The sequence below is a fragment of the Moschus berezovskii genome, chromosome 4, assembly GCF_049115385.1.
Source record: "Moschus berezovskii isolate FMDL1 chromosome 4, NW_MosBer_1.0, whole genome shotgun sequence".
NCBI classification, from domain to species: domain Eukaryota; kingdom Metazoa; phylum Chordata; class Mammalia; order Artiodactyla; family Moschidae; genus Moschus; species Moschus berezovskii.
The window spans coordinates 100,380,822-100,392,921 of record NC_142463.1 but is presented as its reverse complement, the minus strand read 5'-3'; the positions used below and the strand labels follow the sequence as shown (position 1 = coordinate 100,392,921).

General features: G+C 52.0%; 1 protein-coding gene across 1 annotated transcript in view; it reads right to left on the bottom strand.

Annotated features, from left to right (window-relative positions):
- LOC129549543 (NBPF family member NBPF4-like) overlaps positions 1–8,696 on the bottom strand; it is a 119,123-nt gene extending 110,427 nt beyond the window's left edge. Inside the window, exons 1-2 of the mRNA XM_088835654.1 lie at positions 8,657–8,696; positions 1,714–1,850 (exon numbers count right to left, since the gene is read on the bottom strand). The gene's annotated coding sequence lies outside the window, so the exon portion shown is untranslated. The remainder of the gene's footprint in view (positions 1–1,713; positions 1,851–8,656) is intronic.
- Positions 8,697–12,100: the final 3,404 nt, after the last annotated feature.

Here is a 12,100-nt window from a genome sequence, read left to right as displayed (position 1 = left end):
AAAAGCCTGGTAGGCTACAGTCCACGGGGTCGCAAAGAGTCGGACACAACTGAGCAACGGAACGGAACGGAACAGACCCCTGCTTTGCCCCACCCCCCCACACACACACACCAATCGCCTCCATGCAGAAGCCTTAACTTCAGCCAGCACCCAAGCACCTCCATGCTCCAGCCTGGCGTGGCCAGTGAGGTAAGGCAGGAGCCAGGGCTGCTCTGGAACAGGAGGGCCTGCCCTCCTCTCCCGCCTCTGCTCGGGAGCGGGCTGTGGCACCTCGCACCCAGAGCCCAGCCTGCAGATGCTCAGGGGAAAGCTAGGGGCCGGACTCCAGGGACCAGCCTCCAGCAGACCCAGCTGACTGCCCACCTCCCATGCTTCTCCCCCGAGAAATGGGCCACATCTCACTAAGCCCTTCTGGAGGAGCTTGCTTTCTGCAGCCCAGCCTAATCCTGACTCGATGCAGCAAGCACAGAGGGCAGAAGCAGAGCTAGGCCGCGTCCTCCCCCTGCTCTCACACTTCGGAATGGGCACTTAGGGCACTTGAAGAGGGGCTTTTCCTCCTACCTATCTCCCCCAAATTCACTGTGTCTTTAAAAAAAAAAAAAAAGAACTCAACACATAATTTCTGTGATTTACTATGCAACTGAACACGCTAAAAGACAAAATGACATTTTCTCTACAAAGTATTTGGTGCCTGTGATTTTCTGAGCACTACAGCCAGGTGGTTCTCATAGAAATAGAGAAGAGTGTATTCATATAGTTCAAAGCTTTGCTTACTTTTGGTCTTAAAAAAAGACTACTGATTGTAACATGCAACTCTACAGGAAAGATCTGGACAGAGGCAGCAAAAACTGGTATTTATTACTGCACTTGTGCTCATTATGGCCGTCTCTGACAGGGGTCCATTAAAATCAATTTTTATGTTTCTTATGTATTTTCTTTATCTAACGTTCCTGGCACTGTGTTTATTAGCCAGTTAAGACAAACACAGCGCAGGGGAGTGGGTGCTTTTCCCCCCTCTTCTGTCAGAAATAACAAGAACTGCAATTTTAATACAACTGCTATTCACAATCAGTGAATGAAGGAAATGGAATGTTACATTTCAGAAGGAAACATTAAAAAGTGCTTTATGTTTTTACAATTAGAGAAAATACCAGAGATCCTTCAAAAAAAGGGAGAAGTGAGTTCCATCAGAAACAGTAACATGGCAAACTTCCTCTGAATAGGGGATTTCCACCCTTCCCCTCAGCCACACACAGGCCAACGTCAGACACTGTTTCCAGGAGGCCCAGTGGGGCTCCCGATTAAGTGATTCCAGGATTCTGGAGTAAAACTCACCTGGCAAGCTGATGAACAGTGAAGGCTGGTCCTGATTTAAAAATCAAGACTCGGCAAGCAGCTCCCTGTCACCAAATTTCCAGAGGGATCCCCACAGCCCAGGGTACCTCTGTAAGCATATACATTAACACGTCTTGGGCTCCTGATTACAAGTTATGCTGCTATGGTTACTCAGAGGTGGAAGGTTCCTGGGCAACAAACACAGGGGCTGAAAATGAACAATCATGGCCCTACCCTTTCCAGCGAGATGCTGGTTTCTGTGATTTGCAGCGTGTGGCTCGTGTTACCCTGAGGTCAGCGGCGAACAAGCAATAACCATGTTCTCACTGTTGCTCTAAACACACCAGGTAGTGGCTGTCACACAGGACGTTCACTCACCCAGTGTCTGGGGTCTTCCCGCCACGTGGCTTTATCCCATGCAGACCCTGCTCACAACCAGAGATCTCCACCTTCCCCAGAGGGCTGTCCATCACTTTGTATTTCATTTCACAGGTCTCGTCCATTCTCCCAAGGACCTAAAGAGAACAATTACTACAGTTAAGCCTATGTGAAAGAGTTCGGTCACTTCGAAAGCATAACAGAAGCCCCAGTCACATAAGACACAAAACATCTTCTGAAGCTTTTTTCCCCATTGTTTGAATTTAATCATAATGTGTCATTTTTATAACACAGTTACTTTGGAGACAGAAAATTCCTGTAATTACACAGAACAGCAGTACATTCTCCTTTCATTTCCTTAAATTACTATCTCCCTTTCTTCTCATTTATCTCTAACCAATGCATAGTCAAAGATGAAATTAAAGCTCTTAAATAGTCCCTAAAACTATTTAAAACAGCAATTACCAACAACTTTTTCAATGACAACTGAAAACAAACCATTTGATATTTTGAATAAAGTACATTTAACAACAGAGCATTATGGAGTAAATTTATAGAAACGGTGCAATTCAACTCCGCTCTTAACACAATGGCCCCTGTGCTAACAGATGACCGGCCAGGTAGATGCAAGCTGGAACACAACTCTTTCACTCTGGAAAGCACACAAATTTACGTACAAAGTGTTCAAAGCTATCCTAGGATGTATCATCCATGTGAATTTTGAGGGATGTTAACTGTGGTCAACTCAGCAAAGGTTTACAAGAAAGAAAAGCTGTACTAAGAGCAGCGAGAAGCCAGAACCAAGGTCCAGGCCAACTGTATTTAAAAAGAAAAAAAAAACCAAAAAACTCTCTCGACTCCAGAGGCAAGGGCTGAGGGAAGCCCACCTAGCCCGGAGGGGTGCAGGGCCACTTCCTCCCCGCAGGGACTCCTGCCCTGCCTCCACTAACATGCCTCTCTCCACAACTCCAACCTCAGCCACAGCGGCCTAGGGTACACGGAACCCCGGGGCAAGGCCTCCCTCTGAGCTCGCCTGCTTACCTGCTCTCTCAACCTCTGTGTCCCGCAAACACTCCACATGAACTTGACCAAAACTGTAACCTTGCACCAATTCTCCTGTACACAGCACCCTGCCCTCACCCAAACCCAGATTTACCCCGGACGATGCATTCTGCACCTCCACAGGCACTCATCTCTCACTGTCAGCTCTTTCATTTCCACCGCATCCTCCAGGACTCCCCCACCAACTCTCACCTCCCTGAGGAAGGGCTCCTGGCCCTCATTACACTTGGCTCTTCCCACACCAACCACCCTTCAGCTAAAACACTAATGACGTGAAGGGGCCACAGCAGGGCCAGCAAACTGCAGCTCATGGGCCAAACCCAGCCCAGCACCTAAATAAAGCTTTATTGGGATACACCCATGCTCGCCATGTGCAGGCTGCTGGCCGTGGCTGCCTTCACGCTCCAGGGGCCGAGCCAACTGGCTGTCCTGCAGCCTTAAGCCACAGGCACTCCTCACACGCATCGAGGGCTCCAGTCTCCGGGCGTGGACACCAGAGACTGCCCGCTCCCTGGCCGTCCAGCCTGCACCACGCGGCCTGCTGTCTGCTTTACGTGAAATTCAACACACCTCCACCACTCTCGCCCCAAGGTCTCCTCCCTTCTCTGTGCTCCCACCTGCTCCCAATGTGTCTTCCTGTATCTCACTGTTTGCTGAACGCGGGGTAGGCCAGACGAGAGCAAGGAAACTGGAAGAAAACTTGAAGAGCCGCAGGAGCTGCAGACATGGTTACTCTCTGCAGACTGGCACAGCGGCCGCAGCGGCAGCAGACATGCCGGAGCCTCTCCTCCCGAGGCTGCCCCAGCAGCCGAAGCGGAAGCAGACATGCGGGAGCATCTCCCCTCGAGGCTGCCCCAACAGCTGCAGCGGCAGCAGAAACGTTGGAGCCTTTCCTCCCAAGGCCGCCCAGCAGCCACAGCGGGAGCAGACACGCTGGAGCCTCTCCTCTCGAGGCCGCCCCAGCAGCCGCACCCATAACGCAGCCGCGAGAGCATCTTGGGTGGTGCTTACACAAGGTGCTGAGCGTGCGCAGGGCTGAAAGTGACCTCAGCTGTTACATAACCACGTGCTCACAAAACGTGGGGCAGGAGCCACCGGCCACGGGGCGAGAGAGAGCCTGACCACTGCCACCTGGCCAGCTGTTCTTTCCCTATGTAAGGCCACGCTGATCGCCGCCTCTGCCTCCCAAGAGCCCAGGACACAAGAACGAGCCATGCCTTGAAGAGGTCAAGTGGCGTTCCCCAAGCCCCACAGGGCGCCAGCATCACTCCCAAGGCTCAAGGGCGCGTTAGCGGGATAAGAAGAAAGCAGCTTTGTTTCTCTACCAAGTAAGGACTCGCCAATTGTTCCCTGCCCCCTGCCCCCTACCCAGTCTCGCTCAGAAGCACTGGCCTCCGTCAGGCTGTTCTGCAGGCAGGACTCCTGCTTACAGGCATGAGAAACCGGCACTGGCTAATTTAAGCACAAAAGCAACTTACTGAAAGACTCACGGACGTTCAGGGAAGAAGCTCAAAAAACTGTAGGAATCAAGACTGGCCACCGTCCAACCACAGACAGTCCAAGCCTCAGGACACACCTGCGGGAGCGCCCGGGACTGCAGGCACGCGGCAGGCCCCGCCGCCCCCTGGGAACAGGATGCTGCAGCCACTGTCGGTGCCTGACTGCCTGGGCTCCCCCGCACGTGTCCCGGGACTCAAGGCCCAAGCAGGAGCTCAGAGCTGGCACGGGGCCCAGGCCCGTGGGCACCTGTGTTGAGTGTCCAGGAAGAAGGACAGCTGCCAGGAGGGCTTTGTCAGTGTTGCCCCCCTCAAGGACACGGACCACCACTGCCACAGAAAGCAAGACTGGCACACAGCCCACCAAGAGAAAGGGTGAATGGCAGAGTCCACTCCTCTTCCAGGCCTCACTCTGCTCAACGATAACACAGGACTAGTAACACGGTTTTCACCAGCCTCCCTGGGCTAGTCTGTGGGCCCAGCTGGAGAAGATGGGAAAAGCCATGAATGGGGTGGGCCAGGTACTCCTGCATTTGGAAAGGACCACGGTCCTGCTCGGTACACATCCAACCCTCACCCTTACTCCAAGGAAAGGTTGGAGAGATACATCCAGGTGTGCAAGGCAAGCCAGGGCAGGACAATGAAGGTGACTCTGGGCGCAGGGGCACGAGGGATTCCCCCACTTGCGAGGATGAGCAAGCTCAGGCCCCTCGCTCCTCTGGGAGAAGGGCCTTGCATGTAACCAAGTCATGCCAGGTTCTTGAGCACAGCCCAGACTGGCTGCACGTCAGAGGCCACTGGCCTGGAATGCAGGGAAAGGGCAGCCAGCCAGCTTCCTGAGCTGGAAGGGCTGCCTCTGGACCGAGTAACAGCCACACACTCCAGCTCCTCCACCGCTGAGGGACCACGAGGACTCCGAAGCTCGGCCTGAAGCCACTGTGCTCCCTGGTGATCAGAAGCAGCGCACACCTGGCAACACAGCACTGGCCCCGGACACCACCTGGGGCTCGGCTCACAGCACGCAGGCGGCTGCCTCAGCACTCTCAGAACCAGCTCCACCGGCCTGCACAGAGCGTGGGGGCCAACCACAAACCATGCCAAGGATCGACAAAGGGCAGTTCGTTCCTAACAGGAATAAAATGGCAAGCTCAAAATCTCAGTTCTGAACAAGTGGCACCTTTGTCCTTGCTACTCAAGATCAGCCCACCTAACAATCAGGTGTGAGGGGTTATTTTAACTAGGAAAAACACATGTGTCAAACCCCTAGAAGAGAAAATACTCCTACCGATCACCTCTTAATAAACCTGGCCAAAGAGGGTGGAAAAGAAAGTGGACAGGATTGGTCCCCACCAGGTGTGTGAGTCAAGAAGGAAAACACCAGGGAAAAACCCAGGTCAGTGGCTAAGACCCAGCTCACAGTGCCACCAGGCCGGGGTCTCCATCGTGGAATTTCACCAGGTCACTTTCCACCAAAAGAGTCAAAATACGGCTCAGTCAATTATGCCCTAACAACCAAGAAGGCTTCAATTTGGCTGAAATGATTTTACCAAACAAAATACTGGCACTGCTACCTGGTTCATCAAATTTAGAACAGATCCAAAAGCTGTGCAAAAACATCACTTCACGTCTATACAAAAGCCTGCAAAATGGATGTTTATGGCCACTTTATTCACAATGCTAAAACTAGGAAGCAATCAACACGTTCTTCGCTTAGTGAGCGGCTGAAGTGCTGCACAAGACAATGGACTATTAGTCACTGCTAAAAAGAAATGTGGCACCAAGCCGTGAAGACACACGGAAGAAACTTAAATAAATATTACTATGTGAAAGAAGACTGAAAAGGCTTCTGAAAAGACTATGTACTCTGTGATTCCAATTATGTGGAGATACTAAAAAAAAAAAAAAAAAAAAAACAGTGTTTGCAGGGTAGGGGGGAGAGAGGGAGGAACAGTAGAACACAGAAGATCTTCGGGGTGGGGAAGCCGTTCTGGAGGCTGTGGTAGTGGTGGAAGCAGGACAGCATACTGAACACAGCTGTCAAAACCCGTGGAGAGCACAAGACCAAGAGTAAACCCTGACGTAAACAACGAACAAATGTATGAGTGTGTTTGTGGAGAGTGATGGTGGGGAGGGGATGGGGGTGCATGGGAGCTCCCTGTACCTTTTGCGCAACCTTGCTGTGAACCTAAAACTGCTCTACAAAGTAAAGTTTATCTTCATAATTAAAAATAATAATAATCACCACAAAGCCTTCTGCTGTGGCCCTGACATGTCAGGTTCTGCATTAGAGAGACACGGCTAGGCTTTCAAATGAAACCTGCTGGTGTGGGGGGGTCCCATAAATACTGTGCTCTGCCTGCTCCCAGCTTATACAGACTTTCAGAACATGCGATCCGTGCTTTTTTTCATTCTCACCACTGGAGCCGGCCCTGCACGGCAAAGCACCGTCCTGATTAACCACACTTTGGTCTTGAAGAATACTTGTCACAAGAAGGGTTGGGGAGTCAGGACCAGGGCGGAGCTCAGCTCTGCAGCATCACATACACGTGCGTCTTGTTAAATAAGCGTTCACCAGTCATCTAAACAACCCGCTACAAGCAGCATGTTATAAAAACAGCTGAGAAAATGCCTGCCTGTCAGAGCTGCCGTGTTAGAGCAACATTTAGGAAATTTGTTTACTGGTCTTTAAAACCACCATTTCTAGAAAAAAAAGAGGCACCATCTACATTTTAAAACTATACTTAAAACTCAGTTTTCCTTTCTAAAGTTTTCATTTTTGTTCTCGTTAGCAAACTAAGGTATACGTCATGCAGGAAGGTAACTGCTTTTCTGTTCTGTAGCTCAAAGGCTGCTGTGAATTTGTGCAAAAACACAGGAATTAGGAAGCAGTTGGAATACAAACTCGTGTGTGTGTGAGTAAAAGAAACAGACCACAGAGAAAGTGCATAAAACTAACACATGAGCAGCTTAACAAACTACCCCAGAAATTTCTTGGAGCTTCAAGCATTCTTGAAAACTATTTCCAGGTACAATACCAAAGTGACAACTACTGCACACATATCCATTCTAACAGTTTCGCTAAAATACCTCTGCCTCTTGCCAAAAATTGGTACATGATACCAGAACAATCTACAGTGAGACCAATAAAGGTCTTTTTAGAAGTGCATTAGTGACGACATCAAAAATGTTCCCTACAAAGCTTTCTGACTAACCAAAGCACTGCAGACCAGACTCAAATCGACACAGACTTGCAGTGAAGTCAGAGGCTGGGGTCACAGCATGCTCACAGCTGAGTGTACACACGCTCAGGGTACACAGGGGAGCCTACGCACACGAAACTACAAGTGAAACACTGTACACCTGCCTAGCTGATTAATTTCAGGGAAGAAAAATTTAACACCAAAATGAGAATGATACACGAAAACCACATTTTTATTAACATGGAAAAGGAGACTTCAAAGATGTTTCCCACTTGCTGGGTTCCCAGACCCGGGAAGCACCAGCCACTGCCCCCAGGCCCCCTCCTCTCAGGGCACTTTGGGAGAAAGATGCGAGAAGCTCCATTCCAAGGCGTTAGTTTGAGCAGGTTATGCTGCTTACCCCTCTTCTGAAAATTCACAGAACGTCTGACTATTTGGTGAAGGAAGAGCTATTCTTTAACAACCAACGTACCAGGGGTCAGAAGGCCAGATGCACCAATGATCAGAGAAAGCAGGTTACAAAGAGTAAGGAGGCCCAGACCTCCCGCGAGGAGCCCAGAGTCAGAGGCAAGATGAGAACTCTGCATCCACAGCCACCGGAGCAGGATTTGGAAAAGCAGCCAGGAAGTCTTAATTCTGCAGGATGACCCCTCCTTCCAGCTCCTCTGCTCTAACAGGCCCGGGGCCTCTGGGCTCGGCTGGGCGGACACAACGCGCCAGCAGGGCAGCACACGCACCGCAGGTCTCCTCCGCCCTGCCGAGCCTGCCGCCTGGTCCTCCGGGTCCCAGGCGTCCTAAAAGAGTCTGGCCAGCTCGGCACCCGGGCCAGGGCCCAGGCCCCAAGAAGGGGGAGGGAGGCTGTGGGTGACCCTGAGCGGCCGCTCACGCCCGGCTCCAGGTCCCCTCGCCACTCCGGAAGCGGCATGACACCCCTGGGGGCTCCTGAGGTGGGAGCAACGGCCATGGCGGGGAGGCCCCCCGGGGCTGTGGGCCGCACAGGAGCCGGCTCCCCGCGCAGCATTGCAGGCACACTGCGCTGCTGACCGCAGCCGACCCAGGGGAGGCGCGCGCGCACAGCGGACACTGCCGCCCAACACCCCCTCCACAGCTCCTTGCACTCAAGACTGACTGGCCTCTCCCGCCCCTTGAAACTAGAAGGCGCCCCTCGGGCTTCCACCCACTCACCTCCGGGAGAGCAGCCGACTCCACAACGCCGCGAACCCTGAGTCTGGCGGGAACCCCAGTCTCGTGAGAACCCCAATTCTCACGGGAACCTGAGTCCCGTGGGAACTCCACATCTCGCGTGAACTCTGCGTCCCCCGGGACCCAGAATCTCGCGCGAACTCTAAGTCCCACGGGAACCCTGAGTCCCAAAGGAATCCCGGGTCCCCTGTGTAACCCGAAATCTGACGGGAAGCCTGAGTCCTGGGGAAACCCCCAACTCTCACAGGTACCTCAAGTCCCCGTGAGGACTCAAGAGACTCATGTGAACCCCGAGTCCCACGAGGACCCGGAGTCATGGTGCCCTGTGCTCAGAATGTGACCCCGTGAGCAGGGATCCACATCATCCACAGGATCCCAGCAACAGGCCGACACCTGAGCCCCTGACTCCCCAACTCTCACAGCGTCCCCACGGCAGTCGTGGCATCCTGAACATCAGTAAAGACAGGGAATGAGCTGCTTATAATCTACTCTGAAGAAAAAAAATGAAAAAATGCCGCCTTTTCCCTACCTTTTAACTACCCTTCGGACTGCTTGTGTGAACATCCGCGAGGAAAGTAGTCGTGTGGAGGTCTGGCGGCGGGGGCTCTGGCCCGGGTCACCCCTGGGGGTTTGGGGGCCTCCCATGGGTCCTCAGCCCACCCTGCCGACAGCTCCCGCCTCACAACCTGAAGACGTTCCACGACTTGAGGCACCAACTCAGTCCCGGGCTCTACAGTGACAGTCTGTCACAGAGCAGGAGAGAGGGTGGCAGGCTGGTGCTCACAATGAAGTGTCAGGTCTTGAAAGAACTGTGATGTCTTGGGAAGCTTCAGCTTAAATATGTCATGGCAGAAAATAACCTCATTCTTTATCCACCCCTACAGCTGGGCAAAGTTTAACTGACTTAAGAGAATAAGAAACACGTGAGAACAGGCGGGAAGATCGCAGAGAAACACTTTTCAATCTGGCAAAGCAGCCAAACCCAAGAGATGCCTGCTGCAGAGTGAGACAGGACAGGCCACTGGCTGCAGCCACCGCGGAGCTGGGCCAGCAGGGCTGGTGGGGAAGTGCAAAGCTCTCACACTTGTCTTCCTGACAGCAAGATGTGATTCAGAATCGTCCTCACCCCCAAAGAGCCCCAGAGTAGCAAAGTATCAGAGGTTTGTCTGCAGTCAAGCCAGGAGAAAGACGTTCTAGTCAATAAAGTTTCCCACCTGTGTGTGGCTAGAACCTCTATGTTATAAACACGTGCTTTTTGTGTCGCCGATGTAATTAGCCTCCTCAGGGGACTCACTATAATCTGTCCCCTGGTTCAATAACCCAATCCCTGTTTGCACTGATTCATACAGCGCGGTGAGTACAGTTAGATAAAGACTCCATAACAGGCGCCGCCGAAATCCTCAAGAGATGGCTCCAGCAAACAGCCAGGAAGCACATCCCCACAGCTGGAAGGTGAATCAACGGTGACTTTTGGGGAGGCCTATAGAAATATCCCCGCCCAAAGCGAGGGTCCCTGCTAGAACCCACTGACCAGATGCAGACAATTACTCCCCAACTCCACCCTCCAACTCCTGTGATTCAACCCCAGAAGGAAAGCAGGCAGATGAAGAAGAGACACACCTGAATCAGTGCGTTGAGAGTAACAGATACCAACCCCGCGATTCAAGAAGCTCAGCAAACTCCAAACAGGGTTCAGTATGAAGACAACTCACAACTAACCACACAGTTAACTAGTTTCAAACCACAAAGAAACAGAGAGAAAAATCTTAAAAGCAACCAAAGTAAAAAGTTCCCACTACCGTCAAAGGGGCAACAACAAGGCTGACAGCTGACGTCTCCACAGAAGCCTCAGAAACCAGAAGAAAATGAAATGAAATGTTTAAACTGATGAAACAAAATCCTGAGCAACTGAGTGCGCGCATTGCTCGGGGCTGGGGAAGGAGAGGAGGGCCCAGACAAACACCACTTGGTGCAGAGGTGACAGGGGTCCTGTTCGTGACTTTCCCTCCATGGCTTACACGTGCGTCTCATACACTCCTCAGTGGGCTTCAAACAACGCAAAATTTTAGAAAGTAAAAAAGGGGAGGACCAAAGAGGGAAGGAAAGAAAGAAGGAAAGAAAACATCTGCATCAGAAGAACAGGAAAGATCAAATTAATCTACCAAAGAACCCTGAAGTCAAAATTCCACAAAATGGAAAACTGACAACCCTGGAAATGTGTACCTGGTGATGGGAAAGAGCAAGGAATACTTTTTCCAGAAGCTGAATATTATGCTGAGAAACTTCCAAAACTCAATCATCTGAGACTGAAAACAAAAACAGATCAGTCTCCCGCTGGAAAACAGCACACTATGGATATCTGTATGTGCAGACTAAAATTTATACGTAACTGCAAACTTCGTGAGTGAACGCACTTCGACTTTAGTTCCGCAGGAACTGCAGACACGCGGCGTCACTGGGGTGCTGTGAGCACTCACACGCGACAGGAGGCACTGGCCAGCGGGGGACGCCCCGGGCAGCGTCAGCACAGTCTCGGCCACGCGCTCCGTATGCTCGTGTGACACACGTGCGGGCGCGGGCACACCCCCGACGAAACCCCCACGTCCGCACACGCTTGAACACAGTTAAGCGGGAGCGCAGCTGATAGACAGTGCCGTACTGGGTCCAAGCGCACAGCACAGGGACACGCTCGCGTTTGCTGACCTTCCCAGGTGTGTACACTGCCCGGAGACAAGCCCAGCAGAGACAGCCCGGCCCGCTGCGCCACGTGAGAGCGGCTCACACGCGCCCCCAGACAGCGGTTCAGCTCTCATGTGCAGAGCTCTCTGCATGGCTGGACAGATGGCAACATGGCGGGTAATGCAGTCTTCAGCTCTGTTAAACATCAGAGACGAAGGTCCAGGCTGGCCGGACATACACCTGCAGTGGCTGTACATTCAGCTGGGAGAAATGCACTCTTCCACAGTCTGGTCTCCTCTTTGACAGCATGAAACACCAACGTCAGAGCCCTCAGCAAACTACCTTTCTGTTGACGCCACACATTTAAAACCACAGCGGTGACAAGAACTGAAAATGGCCTTAATTTCCTCTGACTTCCCAATTCTGTCCTTTCCATATGGAGCTGGCTAGAATCATCCTCCTTTGGAGGTGGTGGTGGTTTAGTCACTAAGTTCAGTTCAGTTTAGTCGCTCAGTCGTGTCTGACTCTCTGCGACCCCATGAATCACAGCACGCCAGGCCTCCCTGTCCATCACCAACTCCCGGAGTTCACCCAAACTCATGTTCACCCAAACTCATGTCCACAGAGTCGGTGATGCCATCCAGCCATCTCATTCTCTGTCGTCCCCTTCTCCTCCCGCCCGCAACCTTTCCTAGCATCAGAGTCTTTTCCAGTGAGTCAACTCGTCCCATGAGGTGGCCAAAGTAT